The sequence below is a fragment of the Musca autumnalis genome, unplaced genomic scaffold, assembly GCF_047663935.1.
Source record: "Musca autumnalis isolate F117 unplaced genomic scaffold, ASM4766393v1 scaffold_1, whole genome shotgun sequence".
In the NCBI taxonomy this organism is placed as follows: domain Eukaryota; kingdom Metazoa; phylum Arthropoda; class Insecta; order Diptera; family Muscidae; genus Musca; species Musca autumnalis.
Genome location: NW_027411644.1, coordinates 314,333,900 through 314,346,372, shown reverse-complemented (window position 1 = coordinate 314,346,372; position 12,473 = coordinate 314,333,900). Strand labels below are relative to the sequence as shown.

The 12,473-nt window shown below is 35.9% G+C and overlaps 1 protein-coding gene across 1 annotated transcript in view; it reads right to left on the bottom strand.

The window, feature by feature from the left end:
* The window catches only part of LOC141391479 (uncharacterized), a 53,833-nt gene extending 42,282 nt beyond the window's left edge, over window positions 1-11,551 (bottom strand). The window contains exon 1 of the mRNA XM_073964357.1: window positions 11,348-11,551. The gene's annotated coding sequence lies outside the window, so the exon portion shown is untranslated. The remainder of the gene's footprint in view (window positions 1-11,347) is intronic.
* Window positions 11,552-12,473: the final 922 nt, after the last annotated feature.

Here is a 12,473-nt window from a genome sequence, read left to right as displayed (position 1 = left end):
CAACATGCCATTGTTGTAAAATGCCTCTATCCCGTTGTTTTCAGTACAATAATGTAGTGAAATCCGAAATACGAGAATAAACTGTTGGTGTGAACTGTGTTTGAAATACGTGTTGTAAAAGATATGATGCAAAATACCGTTGAAACAACATGAAGTAAGCATTTAAGAGTTTCAGAATGTTCCAAAGAATTGTTGAGAACTTTATTTGGAAGATTTTTGCTTGGTTCAACTCCCAATATTTTAGCCGATACTGACCAGAATTTCAGCAATTATGTAAAATTTTCTATATTTTATAGATTTTGATGCCCTGGATGGAGTTTTTCTTATGTGGTTTCTTAAAAAGATAAGTTCTACTAGTTTAGGGCTACAATATTGCTAAAGAAAGTAAGGCCAAATTCCTATTCGTTTCTGACATAAAGGCCTGAAAAATGCAAAAAAGTGTAGATTTAGCCCGGTTTAGATGAGGCCATAAAATCCGAACTGGATCTGACAGGACAAAACCCAACTAGGGTTTTTTAGTCTAAATATGTACTTTCAAAAAATCCATACTAGAAGTTGTTTGCATTTTCAGTGTTGCATAGTGTAATCAAGAAAACTATAGAGAATAGAAATTATATAGTTGTAACAAAGACCACAAAGACTATTAAAAACTTCAGTGAAAGAAATGTATTAAGGAGTGGCACTAAAAATTGATATTTTCGGGGCCCAAATCTGCTGCTATTAAAATGTTAACCCCATCCGAGAAGTGGCCTTAAATGGATTAAAGCGCAAAAGTGTCGAAGTGGAAATGAGGTAACTGAAGGAATGTACCAACATAGTCCATCCATCGAGGTATTTTAATTGGCCACTATATGATTTTTACGTCATTATGCCTTAAATCATGGACTTGCCTTTGCCATCAGAAGCACAAGAACAACCTTCAATGAAAATTTCAATACCTATTGAAGTGATGCTATTTAAATTTCAAAATGCGCAAAAGTGTTGTCGTTTTGTGGAGGAGGTAATTAAAGGAATTTAACGTCATAGTGCACCAGCCATTTTAAATGGTCAACTTAGGATTGTTTGGTCATAATTTTTTGTAATAATTTCGAAAGAACACAATACATTATATCGTAGGGTATGGTCCGCTTTAAAATGTCAATGCGATTATCTGAAGAGGACACTAACCGCACGTGATGGTGCGTGGGCTTCAGGGTAGTAACTAGAGTTGTGTAGTTCCAAGGAACTATTCCGAATGAGGAACTATATACAGTTCTTTCTTTTATATAGTTCCTTTAGTTCACTTAGTTCCTTTTGTTCACCTCATTCCTTTAATGTATCACATCACCTACGTCGATATTTTTTCGTTGCGTTAATTTTTCTTATTTTACATTGGCAATAAACATAAAAGACATACACCTAACATCGCTGCAATTCATTAATTATTATTATTATGTCAATTCCAACAAACAATGAAAACAAAAGGTACGATATATTTCGCTCTCGGAACTATTTTTAAACGAAGGACACACGATGAAAGAGAAAGATTCATGGAACTATATCGCTCTCGGAACTATTTGGAATGAAGGAAACAGAAAGAACGATGAAAGAGAAAGATTCATTGAACTATATCGCTCTCGGAACTATGGAACTATATTAAGGAATTAGTTCCTTTTGGGAAAAGGAACTAGAAGATCGATCCGCTCCGGGAACAAAGACTTCGCCCCAATAAAAACAGACCATTGTAAGGCTAATGATCCTTGAAAACGTTTTAAAGACCATGATCTATGAATCTATACACGGATTGGCCGCACTCTTAATATAAAGGAATTGCAGATAACGCACTGGCAGAGTTGCAACAAATCTAAAACAGACCCAAACAAATATATGTTTGCAACATTCTGTAACATATCTCAATTTTATATGTTTGGGTACCAACATATTTTTTATGTTAGAACATATTGTTCATGGGTGGAGAGAGATATTTGTCAAAGAGAGTAACAACAGGGCTCTCGCGGCTGCGGAATACAGGTTTATAATAAAGAGCTGTGTGTATGGTGTAATAGGCGAAGCAGAAGTTTTGTGATGTATATGCGTAAAACACGTGTGTTTCGTGCTTTGTTGTTGTTAACCAACTTAGCAAGCGAAGAGGAAAAGAAAAAAAAATGACATTAATCTTTTTTCTTCAGTGTTCTAGAGACAATCGTTGATTTAAGACGGTAAAGTGAGTGAATAAATCAGTGTTTTGTATTTTCTTAAAGAAATTGTGCTTTTTAGTAAATTAAATGTCCAATACGTTTTATAATTGAATTGATTTTTTCTGTTTAAACGTGCAACTTTTTATTTGTTATTTCATTCAGTTTTTTCTTTTATTAAAGTCTGTTTTGTCCTTCTTTAGAATTTTTTGGTACCTATGTGTCTACTGTGATTTCGCTATTTTTCTATGCCTTTCAATAAAACACCACCATTTATAAATGTTCTGAGAGCAAATGAGCATACATTTCAATGTGTTTCACATTGACATTTACGCTCCCTTGCTCTCAGAAAACGACCACTGGTGTATGTGTGTGTTTATACCCTACACCACTATGTGGGGAGGGTATTATAAGTTGGTTTTGGCCAAAAAGTTTGTAACGCATCGATATAATGGTCGCAGACCCATACTTATATATACCAAAATGAATGTCTCGACGAGCTGAGTCGATCTGGCTATGTGTGTCCGTCCGTCAGTCCGTCCGTCCGTCCGTCTGTCCGTCTGTCCGTCTGTCCATCTAAACCTTGTAATCACGCTACAGGTCGCAATTTTGATCGGATCGTCACGAAATTTTGCATGTTGATAGGGGTCCCGGAGGGGAAGAAGCCTATTGATTTTGGTGATGGTCGGATAATATTTAGGGGTCGGAAAGGGCAAAAAACTTAGGTGGATAAAATGACAACGTTTTTTTCCAAAGTGAATATCTCAGCTTCTATATGGGGTATACCAAAAGCAAAACCTGACAATGAAAGTAGAAAATATCACCTTTCTAATAATGTAAAGCAGGTGCTCGTAGGTGATCAAACAACGAAGATATCACAATAGAAGCAAATAAAACCCCAATTTTCATTTTTGCGATTTTAATTATATTGACGAATATCACAGCTTTAGTCGAAAACTTTCCAAAAGCAAAGTCTGACTCTGAAAGTAGAAGATCCCCTCTTTACAATGATGCAAACTAGGTCGGTGTTGGTAACCAAATAACGGAGATATCACAATAGTCGGTAATACATCCCATTTTTCTATTTTTTTGGAAATCACGCTACAGGTCGCAATTTTGATCGGATCGTCACGAAGATTTGAGGGTTAATGGGGGTCTCATAGATGAAGAAGGCTATTGATTTTGGTGATGGTCGGATAATAATTAGGGGTCGGACTGGGCAAACACTTATTTGGCGAAAAGTCAACATTTTATTTTAAAGCAATATCTCTGTTTCTTTAAGAGGTATATCAAAAGCAAAACCTGGCAAGGAAAATAGAAAATATCACCTTTACAAGGATGTAAAGCAGGTTGTCGTAGGTTGTCAAACAACGGAGATATCGCAATGGTAGATAATGTATCCCATTTTCCGATTTTTTTTGTAATCACGCTACAGGTCGCAATTTTGATTGGATCGTCACGAATTTTTTGGGAGTTGATGCGGGTCCCACAGAGGAAGAAGCCTATTTAGTTTGGTGATGGTCGGATAATATTCAGGAGTCGGACTAAGCGAAAAGCTTATGTGGAGAAAAGTCAACGTTTTTTATGCGAATATCTCCGCCTCTAGTTGGAGTATTCCAAAAGGAATACCCGTCAATGGAAGAAGAAAAGATCTCGTTTATATTGATGCAAAGTATGTTGGCGTAAGTGAGTAAACCGAGATATTGCAAAATTCAGTAATAAACCCGATTTTTCCATTTTTTTGTAATCAAGCTACAAGTTGGAATTTTGATCGGATAGTGACAATATTTTGGGGGTAGATGGGGGCCCCACAGAGGAAGAAGCCTATTGATTTTGGTGATAGTCGGATAATATTTAGGGGTCGGAATGGGGAAAAACTCATTTGGAGACAAATTCAAAGTTTTATTCTTTGTGAATATATCGGCTTCTAGTAGGGGTATTCCAACGGCAAAGCCTGTCAATGGAAGAAGAAAATATTACCTTTATATTGATGTAAAGCAGGTTGGCGAAGGTGGTCAAACAAGGGAGATACCACAGTAGTCGGTAATGCATCCAATTCTTCCATTTTTTGCAATCAAGCTACAGGTCGTAATTTTGATCGGATGGTCACGAAATTTTGGATGCTTATGGGGGTTCCAGAGAGAAAGAGGCATATTATTTTTGGTGGTAGTCGGATTATATTCCCTAAAAGAAATGTTTACCAGTGAAAAGTTTATGCACAGGGTTAGTGGTGTAGGGTATCACATGGTCGGCCCCGTCCCGACTATAGCCTTTGCTCACTTGTTTTTTTTTGTGGCTTTTGGGATTGTTTTTGTTTGCACCCAAATTCATACATTTTGTTTGCATCCAAACATATATTTGTTTGCAGGACCCAAACATATGTTATGTTTGGGACTGCTTGTAAACAGATATATGTTTGCTGCAAAATATGTTTGGGACATATGTTAGAGAGGCCATTTTTTTGTGTAGGAGTGAAATACTCAGGAAATTTCGCAAAACATTAAAGAACCTGGTTTAGAAATCGAACCGCAGACCTTCTGAATGCAATGCGGTTGTGTATACTTTTGCACCACGGTGTGGACATATGTTGACAATTTTTGGTGGAGAAGTTTTGTCCATTGGTCACAAAATAACATATATTTCAGTAAATAAATGTAGTTAAACTCCTCCGTGCGGAGTTATTTTTTTTTTTTCATTTTTTTCTCTCCCATCGGACGCCTCCCCAGGTGGTGGATAGGGGAACGCTCATCAGATATGGCGGGTACCGCAGAAATAAAATATGCGGGGCGAACCAAAAGAAAAAAATGGAAAACGGCAGCGTCTGACCAAAGGATTGGCTGCAGCAAACAGCGTCTGAATTCCAGGAGGAGCGGCTGAATACAGAGATGGAAACTCTAAACCCTTTAGAAGGCAACGGGAAACCACTAAAGTAATATCCCATGAAAATCATACAATGAAAAATGGAAATACAAAATAACAATCGGCCCTCAGTCTCCGGCCAAACGAGGGTGCTAAGAATCCCCGGAGGTAAAACAAAACTTAACATCGGAACATGGAATGTTCGAAGTCTTTATGAGCTTGGAAAACTTGATAATACCATAAGCGAGATGAAACGGCTACAAATAGATATATTGGGTATAAGTGAGACATGGTGGACTGAAAGCTCAGAGTTCTTCTCTGAAAACACAAAGGTTTATCACTCAGGCAATGTTGACGGAATCCACAGAAAAGGTGTTGCTATCCTAGTCAAAAACAATATTGCACCCAGCGTCACAGGATTCTTCCCAGTATCTGATAGATTAATGATGATTAAATTGTCCGCAAAACCGATTAACATAAATGTAATACAAGTCTATGCACCTACATGTGATGGTAGCAATGAGGAAATAGAACAATTTTATAATGATGTGGAAAAATTACTGACAATGACGAAACAACACGAAATTACAATAATCCAGGGAGATTTTAATGCAAAAGTTGGGAAGGAAGAAACAACTGATGTAACAGGAAAATTTGGTTTAGGTAAACGAAATGAAAGAGGCGAGAGATTAATTCAATTCTGCCAAGAGTATAAATACAAAGTTACTAATACGTTGTTTTGCCTCCATCCGAGGCGTTTGTATACATGGAAGTCGCCACAAGATAACAGTGAGAATATTGTCAGAAACCAAATAGATTACATTTTAATAAATAAAAGATATGCTTCCTGTGTGAACAAATGTTCCACATATCCCGGCGCTGACGTTCCCTCGGACCACATTCTTCTAGTTTGCAAAATACGCATAAAACTGGCCATAACACGCAAGAAAAAAACGCAGAAGAAGTTAAATTTTGATAGACTTGATGATGAATTGACGAGACATGCGGTAAAAACCCGATTAAATGCCGAACTGAATAACATCGCTGAAGATAGCGAAAATATATGGGATGATGTTAAAGAATCCATCAACAACATAACTAATAATATGTTAGGCACCACAACGTCTAATAGAGAAAAATCATGGGTGACAGATGAAATACGAGCTCTACGCAAAGAAAGAAGCAAATTCAAAAACATAAACTACGAAAAATACTGGGAAATCAACCAGGAAATTAAAATCGCAACACGGGCTGCAAAAAATGCACAAATAAGAAAACAATGCCAGGAAATTGAAAGATTACAAATTCTCCACGACGATTTCAATCTCCATAAAAAATTGAAAGAGGCATCCGGGATATATTCCAGAAGATCTTCCACATTTCTCTTTGATGAAAACAATATAGCACATTACGAAGTTTCTGAAAAGAAAAATCTTTGGGAAAAATATATAAAAGCTCTATTTACGGACGAAAGCCGAACACAATTACAAAATACAGAATATCAAAGCGGTTTAACGATAAGACCCATTACAGAGGAAGAATAAAGAGCAACAATAAAAACCATGAAAGATAAAAAAGCATCGGGTCCTGATGAAATACCCACCGAAGTACTGAAACTAATAGAAGGAAGAAATATACAACTAATATTGAGATTATTCAATCAAATTTACGCCACAGGACATTACCCTCAAGACTGGCTGGAATCGACATTTGTAACCATACCTAAAAAAACAATGCGAATTTGTGCGGTGATTTTAGACTAATTAGCCTTATGAGCCATGCTCTAAAAATCTTTTTAAAAATAATACACAGACGAATATACCCATTATGCGAGATGCATATGGGTAACACACAATTTGGATTCAGAGAAGGCATGGGTACCCGAGAAGCATTGCTTGGACTTCACGTTCTAGTACAAAAATGCCGCGAAGTTCAAAAGGACGTCTTTCTTTGTTTTGTGGACTACGAGAAGGCGTTTGATACCGTAAAACACGATAAGTTGATGGATATTTTAACCGATATTGGACTAGAAGAATGTGATAAAAGATGTATTCAAAATCTATACTGGAAACAAGTATCAAATATTAAAGTGGGTGGTGAATTATCTGACAATATCCCAATTTCGAAAGGTGTACGGCAAGGATGTATTTTGTCACCTCTTCTCTTTAACATATATTCTGAAAAAATTTTTCAAGAATCAATAGCTTCCAAAAACATTGGCATTAGCATAAATAACATCCTCATCAATAACATTCGTTACGCTGACGACACCACATTACTGGCAAGCAGCTTAGCAGGGCTACAAAGACTAATAGATGCACTCATGAAGACCAGTGAAAAATATGGATTATCAATAAACATAAGAAAAACTAAATATATGATTGTCAGCAGAAAACAGGTGGAAAATAATGTACCTATGATAATTAATAACATAGAAATAGAACGTGTAAGAACATATAAATACCTAGGAGTCCAGATAAATGACCGATGGGATATGTCAAGTGAAATTAAGTGCCGAATCGAAATGGCAAGAAATTCATTTTCCAAATATAAGAAAACGCTAACCAGCCATGACATAAGCCTTTCAACGAAAATACGTTTTGTCAGATGCTACATATGGTCAGTATTATTATACTCTGCAGAAACTTGGACGATAAAATTAGCCGACGAAAAACGACTAAATTCTTTTGAAATGTGGATTTATCGTCGTATTCTAAAAATTCGCTGGACTGACCACGTTTCAAATGAAGAAGTACTACGACGGATGAATGTGGAAAGACAAATAACACGCGATGTAAAAAGCCGAAAAACATCTTATCTGGGCCATATAATGCGCAATGAAAAATATAAGCTCCTCCAAGCCATTATCCAAACCACAATAGATGGAAGAAGACCAAGAGCCAGAAAAGAAACATCATGGATAAGAAATATTCAAGAATGGACGGGACTGCAAGACGAAAGAAACCTCCTGAATGCTGCCAAGAATCGAAACCTATCTATAATGGAATAAAAAATATAATTAAATTGTTAACAATGTAAAACAATTGTATGATCGCCAACACCCGAATACGGGTTGGCAAATAAAGAAGAAGAAACTCCTCAACAACTTAAAATCGGGAGGTACCGTTATATTCAATTCAATTTTAATTAACTTGTAATTCAAAGCCAACCGGCCCATCAGTGTAAATTACAAAATGCATAAGAATTGCTTAACCAAATAAAAAGGAAAAATGGGGGGTATGCCAAAACATGGACCATATGTTTTTGACAATTTTTAGGGAAATCTGGAAATCTTAAAAATGTTAAAAAACAGGTATTTCTGCCAAAAATGTAACTAATACCCACAATAGTAAGGTATGGTCGTTATGGGCGGCAATATCAAAATATAGGGAAAATCAAATGACAAATTGCAACTGGATTGTTTAAAAATTGTAGCTAAAATACGAAAAATCGGTAGCTACCGTTATATGGGTGCTATACCAAAACATCGACCTATGCTGACAATTTTTTGTAGAGAAGTTTCATAACTCTAGGGAACCTCAAATGTCAAATTACGGGTAGTTCAGTCAAAAATTAGAGCTAAAATCCTCAAAATAACTAAAATCGGGAGGCACCGTTATATGGTGGCTATGCCAAAACATTGACATATGTTAACAATTTTTAGTGAATAATTTTTTTGACTGCAGGGAACCTCAAATGTCAAATAAAACGTAATTCCGTCAAATTATCGTTCTTTAGGTAAAATATGTAACTAAAATGTCCAAATAAGCAAAAATTAGAAAATGCTATACCACAACATGAACTTATTTTGACAATATTTGATGGAAAAGTTTTGAGAACACTGGAAGCCCCAAATGCGAAATAAAAAGTAGTTCGGTCAGAAATTCTTGCAAAGATTCTCAAAATAACTAAAATCGTGAGGTACCGTTATACGGGGGCTATACCTTTGTTAAAAATTGTTGGTGGAGAAGGTTTGTCACCACTAAGAATATAAAATGTCAAATTATGTCTGACGTGGTTAAAAATTTTAGCTAAAATCCTCAAAAGACCTTAAACCGGAAGGTACCGTACTGGGGACAATACCAAAACATGAACTTGTGTTGAATATTTTTGATGGAGAAGATTTGGAATCACTGGAAACTTTAAATGTCAAATTATAGGTAGTTCAGTCAAAAAATGTAGCTAAAATCATCAAAATATCTTAAATCGGGAGGTACCCTTATACGGATATACCCTTATATGGATATATGTACCTAAAGAAGGGACTAGGTTGACAATTATTGGTGTAGAAGTTTTGCGAACACCGGCAACCTCAAAAGTCAAATTGCGAGTAGTTCAGGCATAAAATGTATATAAAATCCTCAAAATATCTTAATACGGTGGGGGCTATACCAAAACAATGAGCTAAGTTGGCAATTTTTGGTGGAGACGATTCGTGTAAACCTCATATGTCAAATAACAGGTAGTTCCGTAAAATGATCGCACTTTAGGTAAAAAATTTAACTTTCAAATTACAGACTCGGCGAAAACATAAGGTCCCCTATCATTGACCTAATTTGAATCGGGGTGCATTGTCTTTAAAACACTGAACATCGGTAGGTACCGTCTTATGGGAGCTATGCCAAAACCTGGACTGATATAACCCTTACCAATGCCAAAAATCCTAGGAGTAGTAGAAACTTTTGTACCAAATAGTAATGATCTATCATAAATATTACAGATTTCAACATACGGACGGATATCGTTATATCGAACTACTTTATAGGGTTTCCGATGAATATTTCGATGTGTTACAAACGGAATAATAATAATCACGACTAGAGTGCATCGATCATATTAAATCTTTGTATGTCGATAAAGGGTCATCCTAGCACTACCGAAAGTGGTTTAATGAATTCAATCGTGGCCGACACTCGCTAAAAACGAAGTTCGTGCGGGTCCCCCCAAAATCGCCCGTTGCGCCTGTAACACACCGTGAGATAGAGGCGTCCTTGGGCATTTCTTCCAACAATTAATATTTGATATTGCATGAATACCTGGCCGCAAAAGCGGATTTTTCTCGTTAGATCCAAAAAATTGGACAATTGCTCAAAAAAGGCTCTTGCAGAAATAGTGAATAAAAATGACCGCGGTGCTTCAAGCGACATTTGTAAGATAATTACAGACGAATCTTGGATCTATGCTTAGGAACCCGAAAAACAGTAGGAATCGACCCTTTGGGTCTTCGAAAGCGAACTGAATCCAATGAAAGTTATTCATGTAAAAGCACTTCAAAGAAAATGGAACACTGTTTCTTCGGCAAAATTGGCCGTGTTGCGACAATACGGCTTAAGAAAAGTGGGACGGTTAATTCTGAGCGGTACACTACAATTTGTTTGCCTGCAATCTCCAGAGAAATTCGAAAAACGAACAAGAGAAGATGAATCATTCTGCATCATGACAATGTGAGCTCTCACACATCGAACGTGGAATTTAGGGGTCATCCACCATACCGCCCTGACTGAGGATCCAATGACTTTATTTGATTCCAGCATATCAAAAAAAAAAATGCGTGGTCAACGATTTTCGTCGCCAGAAGATGGTGTTGAAGCGTTCAAACACCGTTGTTTGGAGGTGTCTCAATCGGAGTGGAAAAAGTGCATCAACAATTGCATGTAAAAATGGCTAAATCTTGCTGGAGACTACTTAAGAAAACACCGAAACAAACGTAGAATTGATGGTAAGTAAGTTTTGATGTTAAATATTCTCGTTTTCATTGTTAGGCCATATAATTGTCGTGCAATTACAAAGAAATGTAAACAAGCCAACTTCTGCATTACCAGTAAATAATGAGTTATTTGCTATTACCAGAAAATAATGAGTTATTTGTTTATAATTTTACAGGGCAAAATTTGTTATTTTACTTATTACTGAGTAATGTGTAACGGTTGTATTATAATGTTTATATTTCTTAACCCCTAAAATTCAAATTAAAGAAAAATTGATTAAAGCAATTGGTTAATTGCTTCGTCCAGTCCTGATCGATCGTAGTCCCAGGAAATCCTCCTAAATACTTTTACAAAATTCTTATTTTTATTTACAGACCGTATTATTCCAATATGTTTCGTGTTATTTATTATTACACTATTTTGAAATTAGAAATAATTTTATAATATTTGTTGGCGGTTTAAATTATTTATAATTATTTATTTGAAAACGATTATCTTTTTGCAAATGTATATTAGCATTCAATTTCAATTGCTGTTATCACTTTTAATTCAATTCCATTTTGTTTATTTTCTTATAATTTTATTTAACTTTATTTCTTAACTCACATCAATTGAACACTATCACTTGCTTAATGTGAAATACTTATTGAAAACAGGATAAATTAAAACGTCGGGTATAGTTTTCCTTTAGTTCCGATTTGCAGTTCAATTTCAAAAAATTATTGCAACAATATTCGTTCGATTTGTAACTCAAGTAAAATATTGAATGACGGCCATACAACAGTTCAGTACCCGTACCGAGTGGTAACTGAATGAAATTGAAATTTGTTGGTGGCTTGTAACTGACGTGAAAAAAGCGAAAAATACAAAACACCAACAACAAAATATTTCGTAAATAATACAAAAAGCAAAAAAAACCAAACTCAACAACAACAGCAGCAGCAAACATCAACGCTAAGAGCTGGAGCAGCCAGCCAACAACAGTTGTATGAAAATTATGCGGTGGCTGACTGAATGACTGAGTCAACAAAAGACAAGAGTTTTAGTTTAAGAGCGAGCGGATGAATATTATCATCATAGCCAACGAAGCGATCATCGAAAAAAAAAAACAAAAAATAAAATAAAACACAATCAAAAAAGTGCAAAAAAACTCAGCCATTGTCATGAATGAACAAAAATCGGTCATCTATCCGATACCATTTTCTGAAGTGGTCTTTTTTGGAGACATGCCATTCATAAACTAATTTCCAGGCTCAAAAAAGCTGTTGGAGTTTAAGCCAAAGCAGTTGCAAACTTTTACATGGATTTTGCAAATTACATGTAAATGTTATTCCGACAGAGATTTGGGAAATTTGAATAATAAAATGTTGGAGAATGTAACATGCCGATGACAGTGTATATGAGAAGCTTAAGTATATTTACAGTGCAGACAAAAATTAACAGAGCACGGGCGCCTGAACTAACTTTAAATGAAAGGTGCTTACGCGTGGGAAGTTTTTACGGATTCTGAAACTACAATGTTCATAGATGAGAAAAATCAAAAAAACAAAAAAAAAACAAAATCGCCGGAGGGCTTTTTAATAAATCGCGGCCAATGTTCACATTGTGTTTTAGATTTCCACGATGTTATTTGGAACCACAAGTCCTATGGAAATGGGTCTAAAGAAAATGTTGTTGCAGATTGACCTTTATGAAACGCCAAGATTTTGCTTGGAACCAGCAAGTCCTATCG